We start from the raw sequence: 14,773 nt of genomic DNA, 5'->3' as shown, positions 1-14,773 counted from the left end.
CATAACTTGTAAAGATGAGAGAAAATTTAAGTTAATTAAATCAGTCAGTACTTAATGCCACCAATACATATGGCTGTATGAGATCTAAATACACTTATGAAACAAGCAATTTGTATGGAGGTTTGCCTTGAATTACATATGCATGAACCCTTGGTAAGATCACTTTATCACTTTATTAGCCATTACAATTTTTTGCATTAGGAATTTGTCTTTTCGCATACCCCAGCTTTCTCTCCATGAGACACACAGACAGGGAGAGAAGCTTGGGGTCAGAGTGCAGGGGCAGCCATTGTACAGCGTACTTTGTACTTCATTTCAATGAAGTAATATGGTTGCTTAATGTTAAAAGTAAATATTAAAAAGCAATTTTATAAGGCTTGTACTCAAGTAATCTGAGTTGCCAAAGCACTATTAACATGGGTTTGACCCATATTTAAACCCATGGTGCATGACAATGGACTACGAACTACGACAACTTTTAAAACATACCTGTTTAAAACAATAATAACACAGTGATGTTAGGAATTGCATTGTTTGAAATTGGGTGTAATGAGGGATGAGCATTAAAGTCATTATTTATGATTGCAGTCTATGTGGTGAAATATTATTGCCTGAAAATGTATTTGAAGCAATAATGTGTGTGAATTAAAAAGGGACTCAGGAAATGAATTTACATACAAGACTGTTGAAATTTGCAGTTATCTAAAAAAGAACAGTGAAAATTCTGACTTGCACCTAATTGAAATTATAATAAAACACACAAATTTATAATGAAAAAAAATGTTACTATACTGTATTATGACTGAATGACTAATTTATGTTTATGTATCTACAGATATTTTTTCAAACAATAGTTCGACTCTAATTTTAAATACAAATGTTATGCTGTATGTTTCTTCCAAATTATGCAGATTCTGACAAACATCTGATGTTAACATCTAGGAAAATTTCAAATTAAACCTAATTAAAATCTGATTGGCAGCACAGTGCAGTGGTTAGCATTGCTGCCTTACAGCACTGAAGCCCTGGTTCAACACCTGGCCTGGGGTGCTAGTGTACAGTATCTGCATGAAGTTTGAATGTTGTCCCTATGTTCATGTGCTCTGGGTGCTCTGTGTTCCTCCAACAGTGCAAAAACATATTGGTAGGTTAATTGGCTTCTGGAAAAAGTGGCCCTAGTGTGTGTCCCATCTAGACTGTATCCTGCTTTGCACTCGTTGTTTACTGGGATAGAATCTGTTTCCCCATGACCATGAATTGTAAGAAGCTGATAGAAAATGGTTGGATTAAAATGTGTTTTTACAAAATGCTGAGTTGAGACATTTTAATACACAGCTCCACAACTCAAATGGACCACTTGACGGTGGACCCACATGGGCAGCTCAACAATAGGGTCAATGTGTCAGAGTGCCTCAGAAATGAGCAACAACCGATCACCATATATTTTAGATAAAAATACTCAAGGGAAAACTCATCGCATTGCTGGAAGTCATATAAAATCTTACAACAAAATCCAATTGAGGACAATATAAGTATTTTGATTTATATATAATGTATTAGCATGTACTGTACTTTGTTTTAAGTTGGCTCCCAGTTTGGGCTGTATACAGTATGTATTCAGCTGACCCACAGATGCAAACTTATGTGTATAGCACTAAAGAAGACAGAGAGCTGATGTATTATGCATGCATTCGGCCCTACAGACAACCATTTATTTGCATACCATCTTGCACTGTGATCAAGTATGCTCATTTCCACAAGGACTCTGACCTTGATTGTGTGTGGGAAAGTTAGGCTTCACCCTATGTGGAAGTAGAGTATGTTACTTTTAGGGGTCACTACTCAGGGGGCTCGTTTCCACACATTAGTATGATAGCTCAGTGCCAATGAGGTTTTGCATCACTTGCGAATTATGAGGTTTGTTTTTATACAAGCAGTATTTTACACAGTACTTTAGACGCCACTAACAGAAAGCTTCTATGACCTGGACGTCATTGTCTACAGTAAAGGCAGTGCAGAAAGACTGCAATTTAAGTGAAAACTATACACTAGGCCTTTGTTAAGTACTTAAGATAAGAGTTAAAACACTCCAGCAGCTCACTGGGATAATGTGATGCTGAGAATGCTGCTCATTATAAATCAATTTTCATCAAAGCTACAATACTACACATTGGTGGAGTTTATGAAAGAATAGCACACAACCTGGGCATAGCTACTTCTATATTTAAAAAACATACAGTATTACAAAAAATTCCTTTAAAGAGCATATTTATGATGAAGCACATTCATTTTCATTTTCCTTTACTTTAATTTATCCAAAGTCTTATTCTTTTTATTTGTGAAATATGCAGACAACATACTGTTGCTTGATTTGCTTATGTCCCAGTAAACATTTTTTTTATCTCATCCATTTATATTAGAACAAGACTTTTTACAGTTAAGCATATACAGTACTATATTTTTTTCAGTAACAGATTAGTAGGCTGAAGTTAAAAAAAATGCAGTACATATATTTAGTAATAGTTCAAAATAATTAAATACATTTAATGAACAAACAAAATCTGATTTCCTATAGATATACATTTAGCACATAAATATTCAATGAAATTATATTTTAACATAAAAATATTCAATAAGATTTATCCCTCAAATTTGTCAAGCCCAAACTTGTAATAGCCACAGCTATGCCCTTCCCAAAAAATCAACTAATGATCAAAGACTCTACTCCATTCCAAATGATTTGCAATCTTACTCTTCAGTCACAGGTACTTTTACTCAGCATACAGTATTTTGCAGATCACGTAAACCTATTCAATCAAGGTTGAACACACTGCTCTGTTCCATTTAGTTTTTGCAAAATAAACTTTGCAGGGTAGCTTACTGTAAAGCAAATAAATCCCAGCCACTTTCTTTAAAAACTTATGAAAAGCAGAGCAAGTAATCCACATGGACTTAAATCTTGGTCGAGCAGTTCCCCATTTGCCAGTATTGTATGTTTTTTTTGTAGGAGTACTGAACAAGCTACCACCCTGACTTCTTTCAAAAAATGTCTGGATTAAATCCTTAGATCAATTACATACTAACTACCAGACTAGAAATGCAGACTGTCCTCCTCATGTTCAACATGAGGAATATTTCATATGCTCTTATGTATACTTGGACTTAGCCTACAGTGACAAACAAGCATTCTGAGTCATGTTTTGAATAACTACGATATACTGATTCTATAATCGTATTCAGGAATTCAGTCTATTCAGTTGCTGTGAATATTTTGGATCTAAACTAATTTGCCAAAGTTACCATTCTTGGATATAGAGAAGAAGGGTTTCAAGAGCAATTCTGTTCTTGCATTTTCTAAAATTTACAGCCACTCTCATGTGCAGCTGCATTCAGTATGAACAAAAAGTAAATGGTTAAACTACCATGTGTACCTAGAAACCCAACTGATTGTCCTTCTGTACAGACTGTCAAGAACACAATTCATAAGAGGACTTGTCCAAAACCAGACCCTTGCTTAATGCATATATTTATCATGTGATTCAAAGCAATAAAGTCTACATGTGCAATTCATCCTATACTGTATATGTACAATAATTATTGCTTTTACATGCTGTGTAGAGATAGTGATTAAATGTTGCTGTCTTTAATGCAAACATGTCTAGTGTACATACTTACTGTGTAATCTAAAACACTTTTCTTGCATTTGTTTGTTCAACACAAAGAAGAAAAGTAAAAAAAATGCTGAATACTAAAAATATATGAAAACTGTTAAGATTTTTTCATTCCTGAGGCTATTTTTTGACTTTCTATGATTACATTTCTAAAAGAGCTCTAAAAACATATAAGTATGAATTATCCTGAATATACAGTAGGATAAAAGGCATGAATGATCAATCTTTTTAATGCAGAATATTAAAATCTTATCTTACTAAAATAGTTGGCTTTTATGAACACTTAAACTCAGTGGTAATTTTGCATCCCATTTGGAAAAGACCATTTTAATTCATACAGACTTACCACTGTCTTTCCAGGTTGCATACAGAATACTTCTTGTCCACTGCAGAAAACAAATGGAAAGACGACATTGTCAAACGTACAGTCCTTACTTAGAAAGCTTAGTTTTAGAGTTGCCAAATGAACGAAAGCAATCAGTGTTCCAAGGCAGCTCTGCCACTTGTTCATTACTCAAGGTTCCCGACAAGTGGCAGTCTGAACTGAGACCAGGCTATGTTTATCTTATTTGGAGGTTTTCTCTGGGTGAGTCACCAAGCTGTCCAATGCACAATGGTGTCAGACCATGGTGTCAGAGATCTGAGACTTTACTACTTCAGAGGACATTCATTTTAAAAAACAAAAATTTGACCTGAAGTATAATTTGATCATAAATATTTAAATAAATAATTAAATGTAGATGTGGAGAACAAAGAAATATAGAATGTTGCCATTTGGATATTATTTCCTTTGTGTTACATTTAGTGTTTTATTAAACATATTGTTCTAAATAATTAACCTGCACAAATCCACTTTAACCATATTTTTTAAAGCTATTACACATTTTCTCAGATATTAATTATTAACACAAAACAGATCATTTGATTTGTTGATTGTCCACATCTTTAGCTTTCTGTGGCTTTAAATTTATTTATGAAAGCTGTGAATTTATGAACAACTTACTGAACTGCAATTTAGTATGTAAATAAGGTAATTTGCAGGTTTTCACACATCTAACACTGCGTGATCCTTATATCAACAATCCTGTTCTAATTAATGACATATTCTGAGTATACTGAAATGCTTTAAAATGCAAGACAAGAATTGAAGACATAAGACTGGAAAAAGGCATGTTCAAAAGGCATTAATGGTGTGTGATGTGGTGCATTCAAGTTGGATAACATTTTGTTATAATATAACATGTATTTCTACAGTATACACTTCATTCAACAGATGCTTCAGTGAGTGCATATTAATACTTTGATGTATAAAACTTTGTTTAACCCTTGTAGATTTGATGCAAACTGTTAGAAAAAGTAGAATGATGGTCTCAAAATGTGGACATTAGATTACCATTAGCAAGAGGTCAGCTCCTGAAGCTGACATTAACATCTCTCCAAAATTTCACACTGCTATAAAAATACAACTTAGCATTTTATCACTTTAAACCCACATAATGTGAAAACCATGAATCACATACTGAACTTAGTTCATGTTTTGAATGAACAGGTTGACAAAAGAACATCATGTGAAATAAAGTAGTTTAACTCAATTTAAACTTACATTTATCACTATTACTTATTTTTATGTAAATAAATTCAGTTCTTCCTGTGAACAGACTTTATTGGATGTGTGCTTGGTTAAATGTTTTTTAAACTTTTAAACTTTGTCATTTTAATTTATGGCATGCTACTTTGTTCTTCTAGATATAAGGTTTTACACTTAATGCTTATGTTTCATATCTAAGCTATACAAGTAATTACAAGTCTGTATGTATTTATTGTTCTGTATTGCATCCATACAGTATGTTACGACCCCAAGTGTCTAGGGGTAAAGGGGTGTAACATTTAGGATAATTCTTTTGGAAGCAGGTGGGTTTTGGTGAGGGACTAGGAAGCGTGATAAGGGTAAGGAACTAGAGTGGTGCCAAAGAAAAGAAAATAACAAACAAAATGGAGCTGGCTAGGACAGTGAGGGAAAGCTAATCTGACTACAAAAGAAAACCCGAAACACACGGTCTTCGGCGTCTTCAACACCCTAGCTAACCTGCACTACCCAAAACCATACAAGACAAATGGCACTCACCCATACTAAACTAGTGTACTAATACAAAAATCAACTAAGTGTGTAAAGTGTACCCCAACAACCTAAACTAACCTTATATACAAAAGTTCACACACAAACAAAAGTGAACCAGGAATACAAATAAGGGAAAACAAGAGTAATCAACAGGAGCAGGGTACAAAAGAACACAAAAGTTAAACATGTAACACTGGGGCAAGGTAATGACAAAACAAGGATGAACACACAAACAAACGAAAGTACAAAGAAACTAACGTAAGACCAACAAAACAACAAAGCCAAAGCTATACGAAAATACACACACACACAAAGCAAAACAAACCAACAAACGAACGAACGAAGCCGAATCAATAACCAGAAGCGATAACCAAAACCAAACGGGACCGAAGTCAAACGAAAGGCCTCTCCTTGCTGAAAACCTCCATGTTATATGCTGAATAAGATGTGTTCTGATTGGCTGAGAGCTAATTGATGATGATGTCATACTGAAAGTGTGGTGTAATGGTGGGCCAATGGAGAAGGGAGAACAATCAAGGGACGGCAGTGTGGACATAACAGAAAAAACACACACTGGGACGTAACACAGTACATTAGAAAGACTTATCCTGATGAGGGCAACACCCTGGAAAGTGTTTCAGATGCACAGTGTAGAAAGCAAGACTGAGAGCACTTGACCTCAGACCTCCCCCTGCACAAGTCTCTTCATGCAGTCCACGCAATAGTATACAGAAAGATTCCCATATTCAGAAGAAACGTAGAACTTTTCTAATATTTCTATTCTAACAATGTTGTCTGCAAAACACACGCATTTTTTTTTACTTTTTTAGTTTTACAGTATTTATTGAAAAGTACTAAATGATTTATTGTACATTTTTACAGTAGATATAGTGTATATATGTAGAGCTGAAAAGTACATTTACACTGATTTTTATAAACTCTCATTGAATTTTTCCATATCTACAAAGAAAAAGGTTCCAGAAACTAACCTTATTGTCTCAAGCTCTGATTTGTTCATTTTAATTTAATTATTTGCTGGTGCATAATCACAAACATGGTATTGGACAAAAACATACATTGTATAAATACATACTTGCTATTGTACATGTTTAAATACACGTGTACAAGAGTAGTGGGAATAATAAGTATCTGCGCAATCAATATCTTTGGAGCTTTAATGTAAACACATTTTACAAGATTTATGTGGAGGTGGTAATGTACTGTACCAATAAAGACTACTATACAACCTAAACAGTAAAAAAAAACTTTATTTCATTAGATTATACGTGTGCTATATTTAAAAAGTTACTTATTTGCATCACAATTATAGTTTTTCAGGTATGAAAAAATAACTACATGCTTTACTTCATGCTCTAAAAATGCTGCAATAAGTATACTGACAGCTGGGTTTTACATGACAACAGTGTCAGAGCAATTGCTACAGTTATCGCTGGTGCTTCAGGCTAATCTTCACCTCAGGCTTATCGTCAATGCTGTGAGAATTAGCCTTAGCTAAAACCCATCCTAGGTGAGAATTGTTCTAAGGAAACCATATCCCTGTCAGGACAGTTCTCACCCTTCTATTCAGTTCTGCGAGGCTGAGTATTAATAAGCAAAATCATTTATTGTAAAAGAACATGTTAACGAATACCCAAGAATGTAAAGAAAGAAACAGGGAAATGTCTTTGCTAGTTTTGAGAGAGGCAAGGCCAGGAGAAAGACAGCTATAGCACTATTCTATCAGACCCTCAATAAAACAAAAAAAAAATGCTTTCGCATGTTACAGAACAGTTTAATTGACAGAAAAATCTTGGTTTGTGCATAACTAAACATAAGGTTATGAGACCATTCATACCATCTTTTTTCTACTTAGGCTTTAGAAAATGCAAATGATAGTTGTGGATATTTACATTATGCACAGTGTTGGGGAAAGTAGCTTTAAAAAAGTAATGCATTGCAGTTATACTGTAAGTTATTTATGTAGGAGCTTACATTTAAAACAGGAAGATTGGGAGAAATAAGTTTAAAAAGGTAACACTGAATGCTATAGCGTTTGTATAATTATTATGTGAAGTAATATATTAATGCTTAAAAATAATTTTCCTATACTTTTTATTCATTTAAAATAACAATTCCTTACACAGGTAGCACAGGACATTTGTAACTGTAATGTATTAGGTTTTAAAAAAGTAACATTCCCCAGCACTGATCGTACATTTGTTTTGTCTTCAGAAAAAATTGAGAGAGTCTCTCTTCATTGGACAGTCAGTAAGAAATCAGTAAAAATATCTACATTTTCACTAGTTAAAAATAGCTAAAAATAAGTAAATATGCAAATATTCATGATTTGTACTCTACCACCAAATACATGTTCTTTGCTGAGGAAGAGGAAATGTCAGAAAAATGTTGAAAAAGACCCAGACTTTCCCTAAACAGCTTATATTATAGATGAACAACATTTCAGCTGTGGAGAAACGTTGTGATTCTTTTCTTCTCTTTTCAGCATGGAATAAACCTTTACTTGTTCCTTTGCAGCTACAGTAAGTATGCTGATGCAGCTACCTATTTGAACTATACTATAGATTGTCTACTTAAACTGAGTAAGAAGATTTTGGGATATTGTTTCTTTAGATCATTCTATTTAGCACAAAAAAGTCATTGTTAGGTTCTTTCCATATTATTCACCTCCCAGTGCTGAAGCTCAAGGATATCTCATCACTATGTTGTTTCACATTCCTAATATTTCACCTTCAATATACAAAATTGAAATCTAGTATACATTTATATTCACAAGATTGGTGTAGTATAAGTTAAAAATCCATGAGCCTCGTAAGCTGTCAACCCCTTGCTGTGCAAAAGGTGACTAATTTAAAACATTAGCATTCCATCAGTATGTACATCAAATGGATTCATAAAAATGTTTACTCTTCAGGAACACATACTGCCACCTTGACTTAATGTCTATCAGATAAATGATTTCATCAGACCACCATTTAAATCTTCACACTTTATTTTCAGAATACAGCAAGATAAAATCTTCATAATAACCAAGTGACCTTTAAAACATCAAGTGACTCTGCAAGGGTTGTTTGTTGGGATTTCAATCATGTATTTGCCCAGCAAGAGCAAGGGTTTCTGTTTAGTATAATAAAGGACAGTCAATATACTTTAGTGTGACCTTTGAAGAAGTCCTACATTTTGGACTCTTGTATCTCTTTCAAAAATGTTATTTTCTTAGTGGAATACTGGGTGACATCAGCGGAAGAGCTACAGTAGGGTGTAAAGGTTGTGCGTTTTGAATCAGTTTTGTTGATCACTAATTTATAACCCTCCATCAGTTCTCAACATACCTGAGCTGCAGTAGGTAGGTTGCTGAGTAGGCATGAAGAACCTACCAGTAATGGAAAACAATTTTGATCATGTAAAAGCAAACTAGGTTAACAAACACAGCATTCCAGCTGAATATGAGTGCATACAGCAACTGAATTAATGAAAATATTTGATACTCAGGAATATATGTAGCCATCTTGACATAAATCTTGAAATTCTTCATTTCAAGCAGTAATAAAATATAAGAAACATGCTGATGCAAAATGTTTTATTGCTTCTTTGAATTGTCCTGTTGGTGGACTGGTCTGACCACTGCACTGGTTTAAACTAAAAGAAACCTACATATTGTAAAATGCAGACAATGTGAAAACATTTTAAGGAATGAAACCCTATACTCATAACTATGAACATAAGAAAAGAGAAAATATTATGATGTGGAAAAATATAGATTAGAATAAAGAAAAATGTGGAAAAATAATGTCAAAATACATCATTTATAGAGGAAACTAGAGCTCTGTTTACATTGGTGCAATTTCTTATATGAGTCCCATATGGACAATTACAGCACATACAAAATTTTGTTGTTTTTTTAAATTTTTCATAAAAACTTTAAACAATAACTTATAGCATTACAGAATCTTTGATGATTCTTGTGTGTATGTAAATACAAACTATGCATGCCTGACCCAGCTGCTGCATTCTATATGTGATCAATCTTCAACAGGTTCCACTGCGTTAGTTAGTAACCACCTACTGCCATTACAAATAGACCATGTCTTTGTGATTTAGATCTCCCTATATTAACTTAAAATTGGATGCAGACCCAACATGCATAAACTCTGCACGCAAGCAGGCTGCATTTGGAAAAGTGTTTCTTGTTCCATATTGTGAACTACTTATTTTTTACTGTGAGTTGGCTACAAACTCATTAAGAAAGCTGTGCTACCCATAAAAGTCTGTTATCTTGAACCTATGATTATTTCTGAGACTCTAATGTCTTAAAAGCACAAAACTACTTACTGGATTCAATTCTGGACCTAGTCCAGGTAAAATGTTCTGTTGGTATTTAATGCTAACACTTTTACACTGGCAAATACATGTGCCTTCAGCCTATCCTTTGACCTCTGATTCCATATTTCCTCTTTCAGTAGACCTTAATAAATATAAATGAAACATAAAAGTCATTCCTAACTCTTGCCTCACACACTCCTCTTACTAGCACATTTCAAGACCATTTAATACAACTACATGGAAGTTTAGAATGTTTTTTTTCTTTATGGGGTAAATACAAAAATGCATAATTGATAAGGATAGTGTGGGGAAACAATTCAGAATTTGCCAAAGTAGGTTATTTGTTAAGATGGAGATGGAAGACAACATTATCCAAAAAACAGAAATTTCAAGGGTAGCAAACAAAAGTCAGGTGTTTGATTCTTTTAAAGTAAATTCATCATTAAAGAAACATTAAATTATTTTAAACATTAAATAATTGTTCTCGTGAAGAAAACATTTCACTTAAGATTTCAGGTGGGTAGCAGGTGGGTATCTTTCACTTAAGATGTTTAGTATGATGTGTAAGCAATGTTTAACGTATATTGTGTGAATTGCAAGTGAGCAATTACAAACACTAAACATCCAAGAAGAAAAAAGCATTGAGAACTAAAATACAGTATTGAAATGTTATAAATTTTCGGATCTGGATCAATTGTGTTAAATTGTGAAATTGAATAATATAGTGTTTATTTCAAAGTATATTATTTAAATATATAATATACTATAAAGTTTGGAATCCTTTCAGATTATATATATATATCCATGATAATGAATTATGCTTTGAATTTGTAAACATTTTGAGTATACAGTACAAAAATGCAAACTGAGGGCACCTGAAGAAGGCTATATTTTTTAACAAAGAATTTCTTCGTGTCCCTGTCTTTTTATTCTTGGACTGTGAAGACTACAAAGGGACCTAATTCTATTATGCTGAATCCTTATAGTCACTGATAAAGTCAACACTGTGGAGTTCTTCAGAATTCTCAATGAAATATAAATCATGCTGAGTGAACAGTCAGTCCAGCACACACCTTGTCCCATGCCAGGAAAATCTTCACAAATGAATGTGACAGGTGGCTGTGTATGATATAAGTGTGTGTGGCAAGAACATTGTCTCTACAACATTGCATATTCCTGGAACCATCAATTAATAATAACAGTTAACGCCATTTAACTGTATTGCTGTCTATATCATCACACCCCCACTCTATAATGGTCAATGTGCGATTCAACATACACATATACTGTATCAAACCATATCTGCAGCACACTTTCTCCCTACTATCAAGCTGCAATATCATCAATGAACACAATATTGTCCCAACTTTAGTTTAGTAATTGTGTTAGATATTGTAGCTTCCTTGCAGCTGGAACGACATGACTTAAACAGTGTTGACACTATCAGATGACACTTTCATAAATATGATAAATATGTAAGACCCATTATGATACCACATCTCCATTATGCAGACCTGATTTCAACCCACAGAGGAGGTTGTACTTTAGTCAATATATAGAATTTCCAATAACACGTATGAAAGTTTTCTGATTGTACACTTGCACAGTAGTTTTGCAGTTACTGTGATCATCCTTTATTCTAATAATGTTTGCCATTCTTGATCATGGAGTTTGCTTACTATGCTTTAATTTGCTTTGATCCACAATTTATATTACTTTTACCAAGGTAATGCACATTTTGCTTCCATTAGATCAGCATTGTTAGGTTCTTTGAGAGCACTCTATAGAGCTATGGTAATAGACTACTAACTACATGCTATAAATGCCACACATATTACCAAAGAGACAGAATAGCACATCTTGGTGATTAAAAATGGTTTGTTTTGGTACCTTTTCAGACAGAAAAAAATAGATTAGTACAATATAGCAGAGAAGATTTACAGAGCGTCAATAAATTGATTGAAAGAAAAAAAGACAGGCTGCCAATATCTGCAATTTAGCATAGTAAAAAGCGATTCTTTCATTAACATTCGCTGGAAAAAATAAAACTAATAATACAATTTAAAAAAAACAAACTTTTTTTAACAAAGGCATCAATCAAATATGAAACATAAACAGAATGTATCCCCCTCTCTATAGGATATAAAATAAAAAATATATAATGTCCTGTCAAAGTTCAATGGGCAAAATTAGTACAGTATAATATATATTTCACATGCTTTGTAGATGTTCTTCAAACTAAAACAGTCTTCTCCTTGGCACCATGAATCCTTCATGTGCAGCATTCCATATAAATTCCATCTGGAAGCAGCCATTGTTGAGGAATTGTCTTTTTTAACTCCTTTAAGTCCAGTTAACTAGATCGCTCTTTGCGACACTGATAGGTTAAAAGATGAGTCATCAACAAAAGCACCAAAGGAGAGTAAGAGTTAGGAATATTTTGTTGCTAGATTATGGATAAAATTGAAGTAACCCTAAACCACAATTCTGCCACATTAGTACAGTACAGTACATTACTTAATAACATTTATAAAGCTGACAATAGGGTCTGGGGGAGCATTTATTGTTAGATTATAAAAAGGCAGCTGTGACCTTTGCAGGTAATGCACTGATGAAGGTTTATTGTTTTATACCGTAAACTTAAAGCCTCAGTTGTAACGGACTTTCCATGATCAACAGAATAAATTCACAGTTGCACATGCTGTAGATGATCAATCATTTTTTGATGTTATTATTTTACTCATTGACTTGTGATGTTTTAATTTTAGACTACTCCTTAAATACATAAATGTGTGTGAATAATTCAACTTTTAATTTCATATTATACACTGATATATGTATTTTAGCCATTTCCATTTAAATGCATAGATATAGACAAAATGATCACATCTCCTTCTTTGTCAAATAGTGTAGAATACATCTTGCTCACTTAGGAGTCATCTTCACTTGTTGCATTTTGAAGGACAAAGAGTACATCCAGATTGTGAAGAACAGGATAAAGTTGACCATTAAAAATATTTTGGCAATCTCTTGAAAGATGTGACCTCTGGAAAAATCACAGACCCTGAATGAAACCTGAAAAGACAATACAAAAAGTAGAGGGAACCTGAAGTCCCCAATCGTAAAGGCAACAATAAACTGCTTTTTTTCTAGTCCTGTGTCAAGGACAAGGTTATCTTGAAAGATGCTCTTATCACATTTCCCATAATAATCTTGCATTGCCAACCTAAGCTTGTTGTCTGTGATCTACATTAAGTCTTCTATATTAATGTTGCCCTTGAAAAGGTGCAGGCTGCTCACTCCTCACTTGGATACATAAACACTGTATCTGTTATGAAATTTGAAGTGATGCAACACATACTATAACATATTCTGGTAATCAGAACAGGTTAGTTATTTTGCTTTAAATTAGCATTTCAATTAATTCCCATTTAAAATAGCAATGTCATAACTGTATGCACTAAATGTATGGACCAACACTAGGAACAGAGGTAAAAGAGGGATGGATCCTGCACCACTACACAATAGATCCACTATCTGGTGGATAGATCCACCACTATCATCTTAGAACAAAAGGAGCTGAAGGCTCTGAAGTCCTCAGATATCAACAGTATAAGAGTGTAACATTTCAAATCTGATTAGTTAATAGCAATAAAGAAATACTCATTACAATCATGAAACACTTAAATGGAAATTAAATAAAGGACTTTAGACACAAGGTGCATAGCTTCATAAGATTCTGTATTCTGGCAGGTTATTAAAGCAAATAATTTACTTTACAGTATACTGCAATCAATACCTTCCTTCTGCTTCAACCATTCAATTCTTCTCTATGGAAAATCAAACTTACATGAATATATTTTAAAAATGTGGTTAAAAAGTAAAGCACTATCTAGATCCTTAATCGAAACAGATAAGGCATATTGAAATTAATCCAGCAAATCTGGATATCCATAATCATATTATAATTAAAATCCATGAATCTATTTTTTTTCCATTTACACTAGCTTTGTAATATTTTATTGGTTTATTTTTTTTTATGTTCTCTAGCTTTCCCCATTTACATTTTCAATTAAATATGCAAGTTGGAAAAAGTAACTGTTTATGTTTAAAACTGGTACCAGTAATTCAGAAATTACCAGATTAAATGCCAAATAGTTTTGGTAATTTTTCCCTAGCTGTATTAGTTTAATCACTTTTGACCTCAACTCTCATGAAGATTCAGAGTTTTGCTGTTGCTGTTTATGAAACATGTTACTAAAGATTAAGTAATTCAAGTCAAGTAATTTAGTTTTATTGTATTTATAAAGGTGCATATTGAAACACAGGACTCTTTTTAACACATTGTGGAGTGTGCTGCACAGCAACATAGATGTCTGCTGCATTTGGTGGGTTCATTACTTAATTCAGTATTTGTTTCAGTATAAACAGCCTATCCTTAATTAAACTAAGCAGTTTACAACAATCTGGAATTCATGCAGCATAACCACAATGATTAATTCTTTTGAAATGAAACTAATGTAATTATTAGTAGGATGATTTTTAGAGAAAATACATCCTTTTAAAATGGTATTGGATTTTTTGTTATACAGGTACTGTATTTGATCGGAGTAGAGCACAGAAGAAATGAAAAAGAAAAATA

The 14,773-nt window shown here is 33.3% G+C and overlaps 1 long non-coding RNA gene across 2 annotated transcripts in view; it reads right to left on the bottom strand.

Annotated features, from left to right (window-relative positions):
* The window catches only part of LOC148651124 (uncharacterized), a 242,970-nt gene that overhangs the window by 28,326 nt on the left and 199,871 nt on the right, over window positions 1-14,773 (bottom strand). The window contains exon 7 of one of the 2 annotated variants that reach the window (XR_015925665.1): window positions 4,018-4,057. This is a non-coding gene — a long non-coding RNA (uncharacterized LOC148651124). Of the gene's footprint in view, window positions 1-4,017; window positions 4,058-8,117; window positions 13,207-14,773 lie in introns of those variants that run through there. The other variant, XR_015925664.1, reaches the window with a different exon arrangement.

Source organism: Lepisosteus platostomus, chromosome 12 (assembly GCF_059453375.1).
Source record: "Lepisosteus platostomus isolate fLepPlt1 chromosome 12, fLepPlt1.hap1, whole genome shotgun sequence".
NCBI lineage: Eukaryota > Metazoa > Chordata > Actinopteri > Semionotiformes > Lepisosteidae > Lepisosteus > Lepisosteus platostomus.
This window is presented reverse-complemented; position numbering and strand designations above follow the sequence as displayed.